This window comes from Protobothrops mucrosquamatus, unplaced genomic scaffold (genome assembly GCF_001527695.2).
Source record: "Protobothrops mucrosquamatus isolate PMUCROS unplaced genomic scaffold, P.Mucros_1.0 scaffold268, whole genome shotgun sequence".
In the NCBI taxonomy this organism is placed as follows: Eukaryota; Metazoa; Chordata; class Lepidosauria; order Squamata; family Viperidae; genus Protobothrops; species Protobothrops mucrosquamatus.
In genome coordinates, this window is record NW_015386613.1 from 229,419 (window position 1) to 241,662 (window position 12,244).

Below are 12,244 nucleotides of genomic sequence, written 5' to 3' on the forward strand. Positions count from 1 at the left end.
AAGAAACAGAAAAGAAAGAAAAGAAAAAGAAAGAAAAAGAAACAGAAAGAGAGAAAGAAAGAAAGAAAAAGAAAGACAGAAGAAAGAGAAAGAAAGAAAGAAAGAGAAAAAGAAAGAAAAGGAAGGAAAGAAAGAAAGAAAGAAAGAAAGAAAGAAAGAAAGAAAGAAAGAAAGAAAAGGAAAGAAAGGTTAGAATGATGACTTTTGCCTTCCTTTCTCTGGGGTGATTGCCATGTTATTTCTTCCCCTTCCACTTTGACCTTTTCTAATCTCCAAGTCTACAAATAATATTTTCTTCTTTCAACAAAAATTCCAAATAAGACTTCCATTTTTTATTTTATTTTTTAAAAAAGAAGGCTTTATTTCTTGTTCCTTCATCAAACTTTATCTCTAGTGAGAGGCCGCATTTCCCTCCCTCCCCTCCCCCCCAGCAAGCAAGAAAGCCTCCTGATTGTTGTAACGTTGCAAGTAGTCCTCGCCTTACGACCACAATTGAGTGGCCAGGTTGCCAAGCATCTGAATTGTGATCACGTGACTAGGGGGGGGAACGCTGCGAAGGTCGAAAGTGTGAGGACTGGTCCTAAGTCACTTTTTTCAGCACCATTGTAAACTTCAAATGTTTTAGGACGGTGGAGACCAGTAGACAGAAATAGTGATCTTTTAAGCCACCAAATTCTTTCATAAATTAATTGATACGAGAGATCAGATAACAATAGCGATAGCACTTAGATTTATCTACTGCTTCACAGTGCTTTACAGCCCCCTCTAAGCGGTTTACAGTCAGCCTCTTGAATCTGGGTCCTCATTTTACCGACCTCGGAAGGACAGAAGGCTGAGTCAACCTGGAGCCAGTGGGGATCGAACTGCCAAACTGCGGGCAGACTCAGCCTGCCATGCTGCCTTCTGGGGGGGGGGGGGGAGAGAGAGAGAGAGAGATTGTACTCCAATCTGAAAAGACTCCCAGCAGTTTACAGAATTAAAATCAAAGTTTAGTATTTATCAAAAGCAATGTATAATGCTGTTGAATAATAATGATAAAATAAAACCAACATGGGCTGGGGTCTTAATAGATTAAAAGCTCCTAGACCAGCTTAACCAACTTCCTGAATAACAGCTCAGAGGGGGCTGTGTGAATCTCCAAGGATGGAGAAGAATGTTCTAGAAGGATGATGTCTTCTAGCCCCTTCAGCCCTCCAGTAATCATCTCCACTTGAGACAGGTGGACTGGGCAAGTAGGTTCTGCCTAAATAGGATGGTTCTGGAGGTAATTCAGATCAAAACCATAAGTTGCTTGGATTAAAACCAAAGTTTGAATGAGGCGCTCAGCCCTGTCAGAACCCATGGGGCACTTGCAGAACTGGTGTTATAAATCAAAAGTGGCTCCAACCAGATCCACTGATATCTCAAGATCCATTTGAAGATTACCTCCCATTTCCATCTGTTAGAAGTAAGTCTTCATCCTGGTTCATCCAAGCCGGGAATAAATAAGCAAACATGGCGACTGCTTTGGGAAGAAGGTTACAGTTTATTGCAGAAGAAAGATGGTCCTTGCAAGAAGGAGCAGAGGAGAAGAAAGAGCAAAAGCACATGGGTAGAAGGGCTTTTATACCCCCTCCAGCCCTGCTTGGAATAGTTTCCTGTTCCTGTGGCATGAACTTTGAGGATATTTCTGAGTGTTTTTCTAGGCCTTGATATCTGTGGTTTAATCCCATTATCATATCCTGCTTCCCAGGTGATGGGGCTAATGACTCTTAAGAGCCTCTTTTGTCTTGAGATCCCTGGCTCCAAACTTCCTGATGGTTCCACATCTGCATTTGTATAAGACCAGCTGCTGCTTTGGGCAAAGAGATGAGGCCAGGTTTGGTTTCTGCTTTTCAAAAAATGCTTTTAAAAATCCTTTTGGTGAACAATATCTTTCTTTCTGCCTTTTTAATATTTCCTTCTCTGGGCTAACTTCCCACACATCCCACCCCACCCAGGACCCATAAGTCAGCCTGTGCCACCAGACTGAAAGCTTATACTCTGTTTCCCAATAAAGCCCATAAGTGGATTTACTTGCAATAATGATAGAAGGGAGGCAAAAGATGGAGGAAAAAAGAAAGTCTTAATTGAAGGAGCAAATTCAAATTTCAGTGGGCAGCTCTTCACAGGAATCAGAAAAATAACCCACCCAAACATCTGCTCATTCAATCGGTGTCCACCAGAGGGCAGGAACACACCATGAAATGGCTGTGCAAAATAACCAGTGCGCCCTCCACATCTGGCTGTCAGTCAACTGTGCTCCAGCAATTACTGAAGTCATATTCACGAGCTCTGTTCATGTGATAGAAGACACGATGCGCTGACTCAGATCTTCCCAAGGCCTGATATCTGGAATTCATGGACACGTGGAAGAATCGGGATTTTTCATGCATGGCTTGGGGTTCCTTCGAAATGGCCAAATCCGTCTTTTTTTGGGGTTTTTTGCTATTGGGGATTTTCTTCATTTGGCACAGAATGCAGACATGACAGGTTTTTTTCCCCCACACACAAAAATGTGTTATTGTACAATAAAATTAAGCTCCTATCTTACTCTACTATCTTCATAGGGTCTCCTGCTTGAGCAGGGGGTTGGACTAGATGACCTCCAAGGTCCCTTCCGACTCTATTACTCTGTAGGTCCCTGCCAGCCTATGATTTTTCTGTCTTCCTCCTGGCTTAACTTCCTTCTTGACTCACCCACCAAGATGGTGGCTTTCAGTTCTTTTTCTTTTTTATAGAACAAACTCTCCAATGAAGGAGAAGGTGGGGCTGTTTTAACTCTCCTCCCAGGTACCTTTAAATCTGTGGATCCCCAGGAGGAAAAATTAGTGCCAGCTCACTCCAGGGGATGAGTTCACTCCTCCAGCCTTCTATTTTTCAGGTGAGCTTTTGGACATTTTCCAACGCTCCCAAGTCAAACTTTCCAACCCTCATCAGCTTAAACTCGCTTGATCGGGGATTTCATTATATACAGTTTTATGCCAGAATAACAAGATTTACCTGTATATCAGCAACAACAAAATGTAGGAGGGGGATATATCGAATAAATTTGACACCATTTCCATAATATTAAATGGCAAGATAAAATTATCTTGTCGACCAAACCTTTTCACTTAAGCCTCTGCTTCTTATCATGTTTTCATTTTATACAGTAGTTCTTTTAGGAACCTATGATATATTCTGACAGCGCAAAACTTCATGATCCTATCAAACTTGATTTAATTCTTCTTTTCTTAATTGTCTCTTAATTGAAAGCTTGGTATGCTTCCAACTTTTCAGATGAAATGACTGTGCAAAGATTTTATCATTCTTTTCCATCAATTCATAATAAGAAGATGCCATTTGGCAATAAAGTTAGTCCTTTAATCTTACTTTACTTATTTGTTAAACTTATTTACCTCCTATCTTGCTGTGCAGCTACTATAGGCGGCTTTTTATGGGTCTCCTCCAGATCTAGTTGCTAATTTTTTTCAGGATAAAGTGAGCCCCAAGGGATGGAAGCGTATTAAAGACAGATCCAACCTAGAATTAAGGAGGAATTTCCTGACAATGAGAACAATTAATCCGTGGAACCACTTGCCTTCAGACGTTGTGGGTGCTCCATCACTGGAGACTTTCAAAAAGAGATTAGACAACTATTTTATCAGGAATGGTCTAGGGTCTCCTGTGCGAGCAGGGGGTTGGACTAGAAGACCTCAAATGTCCCTTCCAACTCTTATTCCATATTCTATCTTCGGGTGGTTCCATAATTTTAAGAGGTGTCACAATTGGAGTCTTCATCATCATCTCAGATCTGATAGAAGATCTCAGGTGTGACTTTGCCTCAGGAAGATAGCAGTCATTATCAATTTAGAGATATCATCTTGACAGGCTCATTTATCTTCTAATAGCTTGCCCCGCCTTTAAAAAAAACTGCTTCAAGATTTAAAAAAGGTCAGTCGTTCATCTCTAATATCCTTACCACACGAGAGACCCACAAGGCCCCAGAGCTACTTATGACCCGGTTTTAAAGTTTTGACAACTGCCCGCCCTTGGTCAGAGGTCTGCATTGGGGGGGGGCTTAGCACTTTGCGGCCCAGTCACGTAATTGCGTTTTATGGGGGGGGGGGTTGGCTGGAAACAGGTCTCTGCTGGGAACGGGTGTTTACCCCCAGTTTCCAGAAAAAAACACCCATTGGGTACACTGGATTCGCTTGACTGCTGCCACAAAAAAGGCTGTGGAATTGGGCACCATTGCACGATGACCCACAATGACCGGCACACGACTTACGACCGTCAATTATGGTCATACATCAAGGACTACCTGTATCTTCTTATAATGGTCCTTTGGGATTTGAACTGAGGGTCCCTTCGAGAAGAATAAAGGCGACGACATCTGCCTCTCCAGATGTTTTGGGAGTCCTGTTCCCGTCAACTGTTACCGTCCTCTCGATCCTCTGTCGGGCGAGTTGTGCAGGAAAATCGATCGATTGAGCAAGAAGGCAGGTCACATGTGCAGGTGTTGTGTTCCTCCTAGTTGTCAGATGCTAGAAGGGTCACCCAAGACCAGTAACACCGTCTATTGCCATTTTATCCAGTCGGGCTCCACCCACGTGGTAGGTTGGGGCTTCTGACATTCCTTCAGAGCAGCCCTTCTGAAGAATACTGAGCTGGAGGAGACTGGATTATTTGTCATCCAATCTATGGGATTTCTGAAACCAAAGTTGCTTCATGATCTTAATCCCTGACACTCCAGGCTAATTTGATCCGAGGAACAATTGGGACATTGTTGGAGACTCAGAGCTGCTGCTAAAAGCTGGCTGATAACCATCATGGTTTCTTGCACGTGGGTAACTTATCAGGAGCGCCAGTCACAGTTTGCATAATTGGAGATCAAATGGAAAGTGCTGACATCAGACTGCTTACACTCCTTATCTTATTTTGGTTTTGTGTATACATAATTTTCAGTAAATGTTGTTGTTTTTTGTAAAATAAATAAATAAAAGAATTGATACAAAAGCTAGGAGTGGTGCAAAGAGCATCACAAGACAAGACAGAAAGACCCACACATGGATTAGAGCAGAGGTCCCCAACCTTGGCAACTTTAAGACTTGTGGACTTCAACTCCCAGAATTCCTCAGCCAGCCAGGGCTGGCTGAGGAATTCTGGGAGTTGAAGTCCACAAGTCTTAAAAGTTGTCAAGGTTGCAGACCCCTGGATTGGAGAACAAACGACAGTATACGATGCCATCAAGAGACTCAAAGAACGGAAATGGAAATGGGCTGGTCGCATAGCAAGAAAAATTGAGGGCAGGTGGACCAAGGCAGTCATAGAACGGATCCTACAAGATTGACAGATCTTGATCAAAAGGGTCCACGAAAGATGGAGTGACGACATCAGCAAGTATGGCAGGCCCAAATGGCAAATGAAACTCAGGACCATGTTAGCTGGAAACAGGCAGAAGAGGCCTTCATCCTGCAGTGGATAGACCTTGACTAAGATTAATAATAATAATAATAATAATAATAATAATAATAATAATAATAATAATAATAATAATAATAATATAGTTCCAATAGTAATAGGCGCCTTGGGTGCAATCCCAAAACAACTGGAGCACCACTTGGACACCATCATCGGCATTGACAAATTCGCTATTAGTCAATTGCAAAAGGCGGCCTTGCTAGGAACTGCTTCCATCTTGCGACGAGATCTGTAACACCATCAAACATCCACATCTGCCTATCCCAGCTCCTGGGTAAGGACTTGATAGGTAGACAAAAATGCTAAATCCAATCTGAACATCTGGCTGACTGTGCGATGATCCATAATAAAGTTGGAAGATGGTGATGATGATGAATTTTCAGTAAATGTTTTTTTAAAAAGAAAATAACTAATATAAAGTAGGAAAAAAAACAGAGAAAGCAAGAAGTGCAAAAAAAAATTTGTTAAAAGAAAGGTAAAACAAAAACAATGCAAAGAGCTAGCTTCCAATCTTCTTTACAGCAATTATTTGCACAATTATAAAATTATCTATGATTGCAACATCTTCTTTCTATAGTCTGTCGTGTCTAATGATCAAATCAGAGATCATAACTTCATTTTTCTGTTTCACGCAGAAAGTCCATAAAGGGTTTCCAGTCATAAACATAGATATTGCCTTTCTCTAATTGAGGTAGCCAATTTAGCCATCTCAGCACGTTTCATCATCTTCACCCATCATTCCTCCATTGTGGCTTGTGCCAGATCTTTCCATCTTTGAGCATACAAGAGTCTTGATGCAGTTATCACGTACAGAACAAAGTTCCATAAACTTTTTCCAGTTCTTTGTTCATCTGTGCCAAAAGAAAAACCTCTGTTCTCAGTTGTATAGTAATCCAAACTTTCCATCTTTGTGGACCAACCGGGGGGAGGGAGGGGGAGGGCGAAAGGGGATGGTTCCACGTGAGCGGTGGGCACATGTGCACAAAGCTCCATTTGTGCAAGCGGGCACAAATGGAAATTATCTAACACTGTTAGGTCCAGCAATAATGATTTGAGGAGGATGCAGATTTCCCTGGCCAAACTTCATCCATGATCAATGTATGGATAAGGAAGCCTTTATTACAGATTGACTAGATGTTAAGCCACAACTGGCAGAGCCCAGAAGTATGAAGAATACGGTAACTTGGCACTGAGCTGGCACAAAGTGCCGGAAGAGCTGACTGGTTCCCTTTTCCCTCAGCCCACTGCGATCTTGGCACCTGTCCTGCCTCCCCATTCTGTCTCGCCTCCGTCTCAGCTCTGCCAACCGTTTCTGGCCCGTGGGCTCTTCCAATCAGCCACCCTAATTTTAAACATGAAATTTGAGCTTGAAATTGGCCTGTTTAGCACTAGCTGGAATTGCGTCAATTCTTTTGGCAGACGTGAAATCTTAAATTTCGAGCGCTATCAAATGTATTTAAATCCTACAAAAGCTACTACGTGTTTCCAAATATTGATGCCAGTGTAAAATGCAGAACATCAAATATGGGCAAATATTTAAGGACTACTTGGGTGTCCTTAAGGTCATCGGTTTAATGGGGCCCTAGGAAATACGTCCAGGTTCCTTGACCTCAGATGGAGATTCCGTGGACTCAGATGGAGGAAAGGTGGACCACGAGGGCATTGCTTCTCTCTTGAACTCTCCTGAACGTGTCCACTCCTGAGGCCCTCTGCAGGTCCTGGTCCATCAGCTTAACCACCACATCATGCAGGCCCCATGTTTTGGGTTAGAACAATGAACCAGTGGAACAACCTGCCTCCAGAGTGGTGAATGCTCCAACACTGGAAGTTTTTAAGAAGAGATTGGACAGCCATTTGTCTGAAATGGTATAGGGTTTCCTGCCTGAGCAGGGGGTTGGACTAGATGACCTCCAAGGTCCCTTCCAACTTCACTACTACTACTACTACTACTACTACTACTATTATTATTATTATTATTATTATTATTATTATTATTATTATTATTATTATTATTATTATTATTATTATTATTATTATTATTATTATTATTATTATTATTATTATGGAAGCTGGCTGATCCTGCCACTTGGACAGCAGGATCAGCCTGATGGATCAGCCTGATGGACAGCAAGAGTAACACTGTGAAATTTCACATTAATAAATTCTGTATTCTTCTGAACTTCAGATAGTCCTTGACGTACGACCACAAGTGAGCTGAAAATTTCTGCTACTAAGTGAGACAGTTGTTAAGTGAATTTTGCCCCATTTTACCACCTGAATCCCTGCAGTTGTTAAGCTAGTCACACGGTTGTTAAGTGAATCTGGCTTCCCCATTGACTTTGCTCGCAAAAGGGGATCCCGTGACCCCAGGGCACTGCGACCGTCATAAATACGAGTCAGTTGCCAAGCGTCTGAATTTTGATCCTGTGACCGTGGGGGTGCTGCAACAGTTGCAGGTGTGAAAAACAGTCATAAAATACTTTTTTCAGTGGCGTTGTAGCATTGAACCGTCACTAAATGGATTGTTGTAAGTCAAAGACAACCCGTACCTTGCTGAGGAGAAACAAGGAGAAACTCTTCCAAGAATATGGAACGTCACACCAGTGGTTTGCACCGAAGAAGGCCACTGAATGGGAAGAGTTGTCTTTCACCTATTGCCAGAAAGAAGGGAATTTATTGCTTCTAAGATCTATTTGCCAAGCTTTAAAAAAAAAAAAAAAACTAAGGAAGGTGCTGAAGCAACTGAGAAACTGGAGTTTCCGAAGACAGCTGCAAGAAGGCGTGATTGGTTTTAGGAAGCTCTCCGAATCTTCCCAGATAAGTCAGCCTGTGTTTTGGCAGAGGTTTTTTTTTTTTTTTTTAAACAAATTCATTGGAGGCCCATCCCTAGAAATTCCCACCATCGAGAAAGCAGGGCACCTGAAACAATAGACGCACAACTGGGATTACATTTCAGCTGAATATCCGCTGACTTCCTGCCGAATCTTGTTTCTGGATTTACTACTTTCTAATTATACTTTTTCTCTGTCAGTCTTAACTTTTTCTCTGCCTCTTAACTGCCATCTCCATTCATTCATCTCCATTTGTCTTTCCAAAAGCTGATCCCTCGATTGCCATAAGGCTGCCCCAGGGCCAATTAACTCCTTCCCTGCACATCAGGGCTGCTGGCTCAGGAATGAGGGAGGCAACTCAGATGGGGCTACGGCCAGCCCATTCCGCAGTAGTAGTCTCAACCTATGACCTTAACTGAGATCAGAATTTCCATCGCTAAACAATATGGTTGTTAAGTGGGTCATGCCCAATTTCATGACCTTTTTCTGCCATGGTTGTTAAGGGAATCACTGCAGTTGTTGAGTGAGTCGTGCAGTTGTTAAGTGAATCCAGTTTTCTGTTGATTTCGTTTGTAGAAGCCGAGTGGGAAGGTCATAAATGGCGATTACACGACCCCAGGAGGCTTCAACTGTCGTAAGTGCGTGCCAGTTGCCATGTGCCCAAATTCTGATCACGTGTCCATGGAGCTGCAGCAATGATTGTCAGTGGGTTATAAGTCGTTTTTTTGAGTGTTGTTGTAATTTTGAACAGTTGCTAAATTGTTGTAAGTCGAGAACAGCCTGTATTTATTTGGTTCTCTTTTTCTCTTCCCCTCCTCCTTTTCCTCCATTCTTTACAACAAAGTTTCTCATCCTCGTCAACATTAAAATGCCTGGAGTTCATCTCCAAGGATTCCCCAGTCAGTGTTGGTTTTCAGTGTTGATTTGAATTATGTTTATTATGGATATTTAATGGCCCGAATGTTTTATACACTGCTATAAACAGCCAGAGGTCTGTTGACAACTCAGTTTCCTAAACAGTTTTAAAAATTCCCAATTCGTTAGACTCTGACAACCATTCTCACCATGGAAGGGGTTTTATATATTTTCAAGCTTTGAGTGACCCAGGATCTCTGTTAGCCTAATCAAAGGCTATTTAAAAAAAATAATGGAATAAAAAAATTATCAAGATATGCTTGTAGCCTTTTAAAATGTATTTCTCTCTCACATTAAACCAGAGTTTCCCAATGTTTCCAGCTTTGCAGACTGGCAGGAGGGGAAATAGATGGTTCACGCAAGCGGGCGCAGCTCCATTTGCGTGAGTGGCATGCAATCAACACCTAGGTAAACAGGGATTAACGCCAGGATTAATCTCAGAGGCACAATCAAGCAGTTAACTACCGCCTAATCAAGGAAGTACCAGGGGAAAAACATCACCCCCACCAAAACAAGTTGAGAGACGGGAAACACCGCAGCCTTCTAGCACTGAAGACGTTACCTAGCCGGGTAATGAAATGTCTGCAAGCAAACAACCAAGCTCAGAGAGCACCAAGGATGCCACACTTCAACCCTCAGTTACAAGCATAGGTAATATTCTCCCGTATATTTGTGTGGAGCCTAAAATGCCATCTGATTTGGATACTTGTCCTAAAGCAGTGGTTCTCAACCTTTTTAATGCCGCGACCCCCAACCGGTCGTAAGTCGAGGACTAAACCGGTCGTAAGTCGAGGACTAAACCGGTCGTAAGTTGAGGACTACCCAACCGGTCGTAAGTCGAGGACTTTCCCTGCCCGGGAGCGCCACGCATGCGTGGTTCCGCTCCATGCGCCGGCCGAGGCGTAGCTGGCAAGCGGCAGAGACGGAGCAGGCCAACCACCAGCTGGCCCAGCCCAAGGGAGGTAAGGCACCCGCCGGAAAAGGGGGAAAAAAATGGTGGACAGCCTTGCTTGGCGACCCCCGTGAAATGGTCGATCAACCCCAAATGGGGTCGCGACCCATAGGTTGAGAACTGCTGTCCTAAAGCAATCACTGGTCTCCAATGTGTAGAAATCCCATTTAAAAAGCTGCTATACTTGCTAGTGACCACTAGGATGCGCCATATGACAGGTTTCATCCTGCAGGTGGGACTTGTCAGGTACAGGTAGACTCCATACTTACAGCCTGCATATATGTTAGACTGTTTTTTTTTATTAGGAATATAACAACATTTAAGAAAAAGTATACATCCCTCTTAACGGGTAGGTCTTGAAGCCTCTAGTGTGAGACCCAGGCAAGAGTAACAGTTGTCAACTGAGAGTGTACAGGTCGTCCTTGACTTATGACCACAATTAGGTGCTAAGCAAGGTGGTTGTTAAGTGAATCACATGGTTGTTAAGTGAATCCAGCTTCCCCCATTGACTGCTTGTCAGAAGCTGTCTGGGAAGGTCCCCAAAGGCGATCACATGACCCCAGGACGCTGCAGCTGCTGTCAATACACCTTTCCAAGCGCTCAAATTCTGATCACACAACTGGGGGGGGATGCTGGGACCGGCTGGGAGTCACTTTTTGGAGTGCCGTTGTAACTCTGAAGAGTTGCCAAACAGATGGTTGTAAGTTGAGAACACCCTGCATTAAGAAAACAAGGAAGACCCGTCTCTATTGCATCCACTTTTGCTAGAACAGACAAACCCATTTGACCCTGTTAGTCACTCCACACAACCAGGGATTCCTTTACCAGTTTATCAGGGATGGGAACAGGATCCAGCGCAGAGTGGATCCTCTTTTGGGGTGGTTGATGCTCAGAGAGGGAGGCCCTGCCAAAAGCTCTTTTCCTCATGAGCTTTTCCTTGCGCAGAAGGAGAGGAGAGGTCTCTTTCCACATGAGAAAAATGTTCTCTGTGTAGCCACTCCTTTCTCGTCCTTTCCTTCCACCCTGGAGAAAAGGACACACTGGATTTAAGTGCAATCCTGTTCTGAGTCTCCCAGGGCGGCTCTGACCAGGCCCCGCTGGAGGGGAGCGGCTGTGGCAATCGTGGAAGAAAGTATGTTGAGGAAAGGGCTCTGATGGACATGGTGGTCTGTGGGTCAAAACTTCTTCATTCTAGCTGTACATCTTCTGTTATCGCAAAAAAGTTTCCCCTCCTGGAGATAAGCTGGACCCTTGAGGACCACACAGACCCTACCCAGGCAGCTCCTTGCACAGATGTGCACGGACGTGATTCGTTCTGGAACGTTTTAGTAGCCTAAAACCAGGGGACTTCCTGGTGTCTCCCCTCTCAGGACTAAGAGGGATTAAGCCAGCCAGGTGCTGCCTTATTGAGGATGTAACCCCCGGGAGCCAGTGTCCTCCAAGGACCCTCTGTGGCAGACTTGAGCGTTGCCCAAAGGTTTCCAAGAGAGATTGCAACATGAAGCCACTGCGTTGAAATAAATTAGCAAACTGAACATTGTGGAAATTGGTCTCAACATATCCTGGGTGTGGAAGCTCCCTAAAGGAAGCAATTATCTCTTCTGCACTGTTGGTTTAAGTGATTGGTGTCACCCTGCCTATTCCCTAAGCGCTAATGCTCCGGAGTGGATGCCACCTACACGGATTGAATCTTGCGGGTTATTTACTACGGTAGGTGCTTGTAGTGACATAGTCTATTGCTTGACCTTTCCACCTCAGAGGGAATCTCCTCCTCCCCCTTTCCCCTTTCTCTTCCTCCTCCTCCTCCTCCTCCTCCTCCTCCTCCTTTCTCTTCCCCCTTCTCCTCCTTCTTCTTCTCCTGGAATCTGTGAGCAACAGACTAGCTTTTCCATTACACTAGGATCCACACCCAAATTCTGATCCCTGGTCAAGGCTCAGAGAAGAATTTATGGCCTTAAAATTGATTCTCAGATCCCTTTTGTAGAAACATGAGATTCTAATGCTATTTTCTGCAGAATTCGGAAGCCCCGGCCTGCAAATCACAGCCATCTGCAGAGGAAGG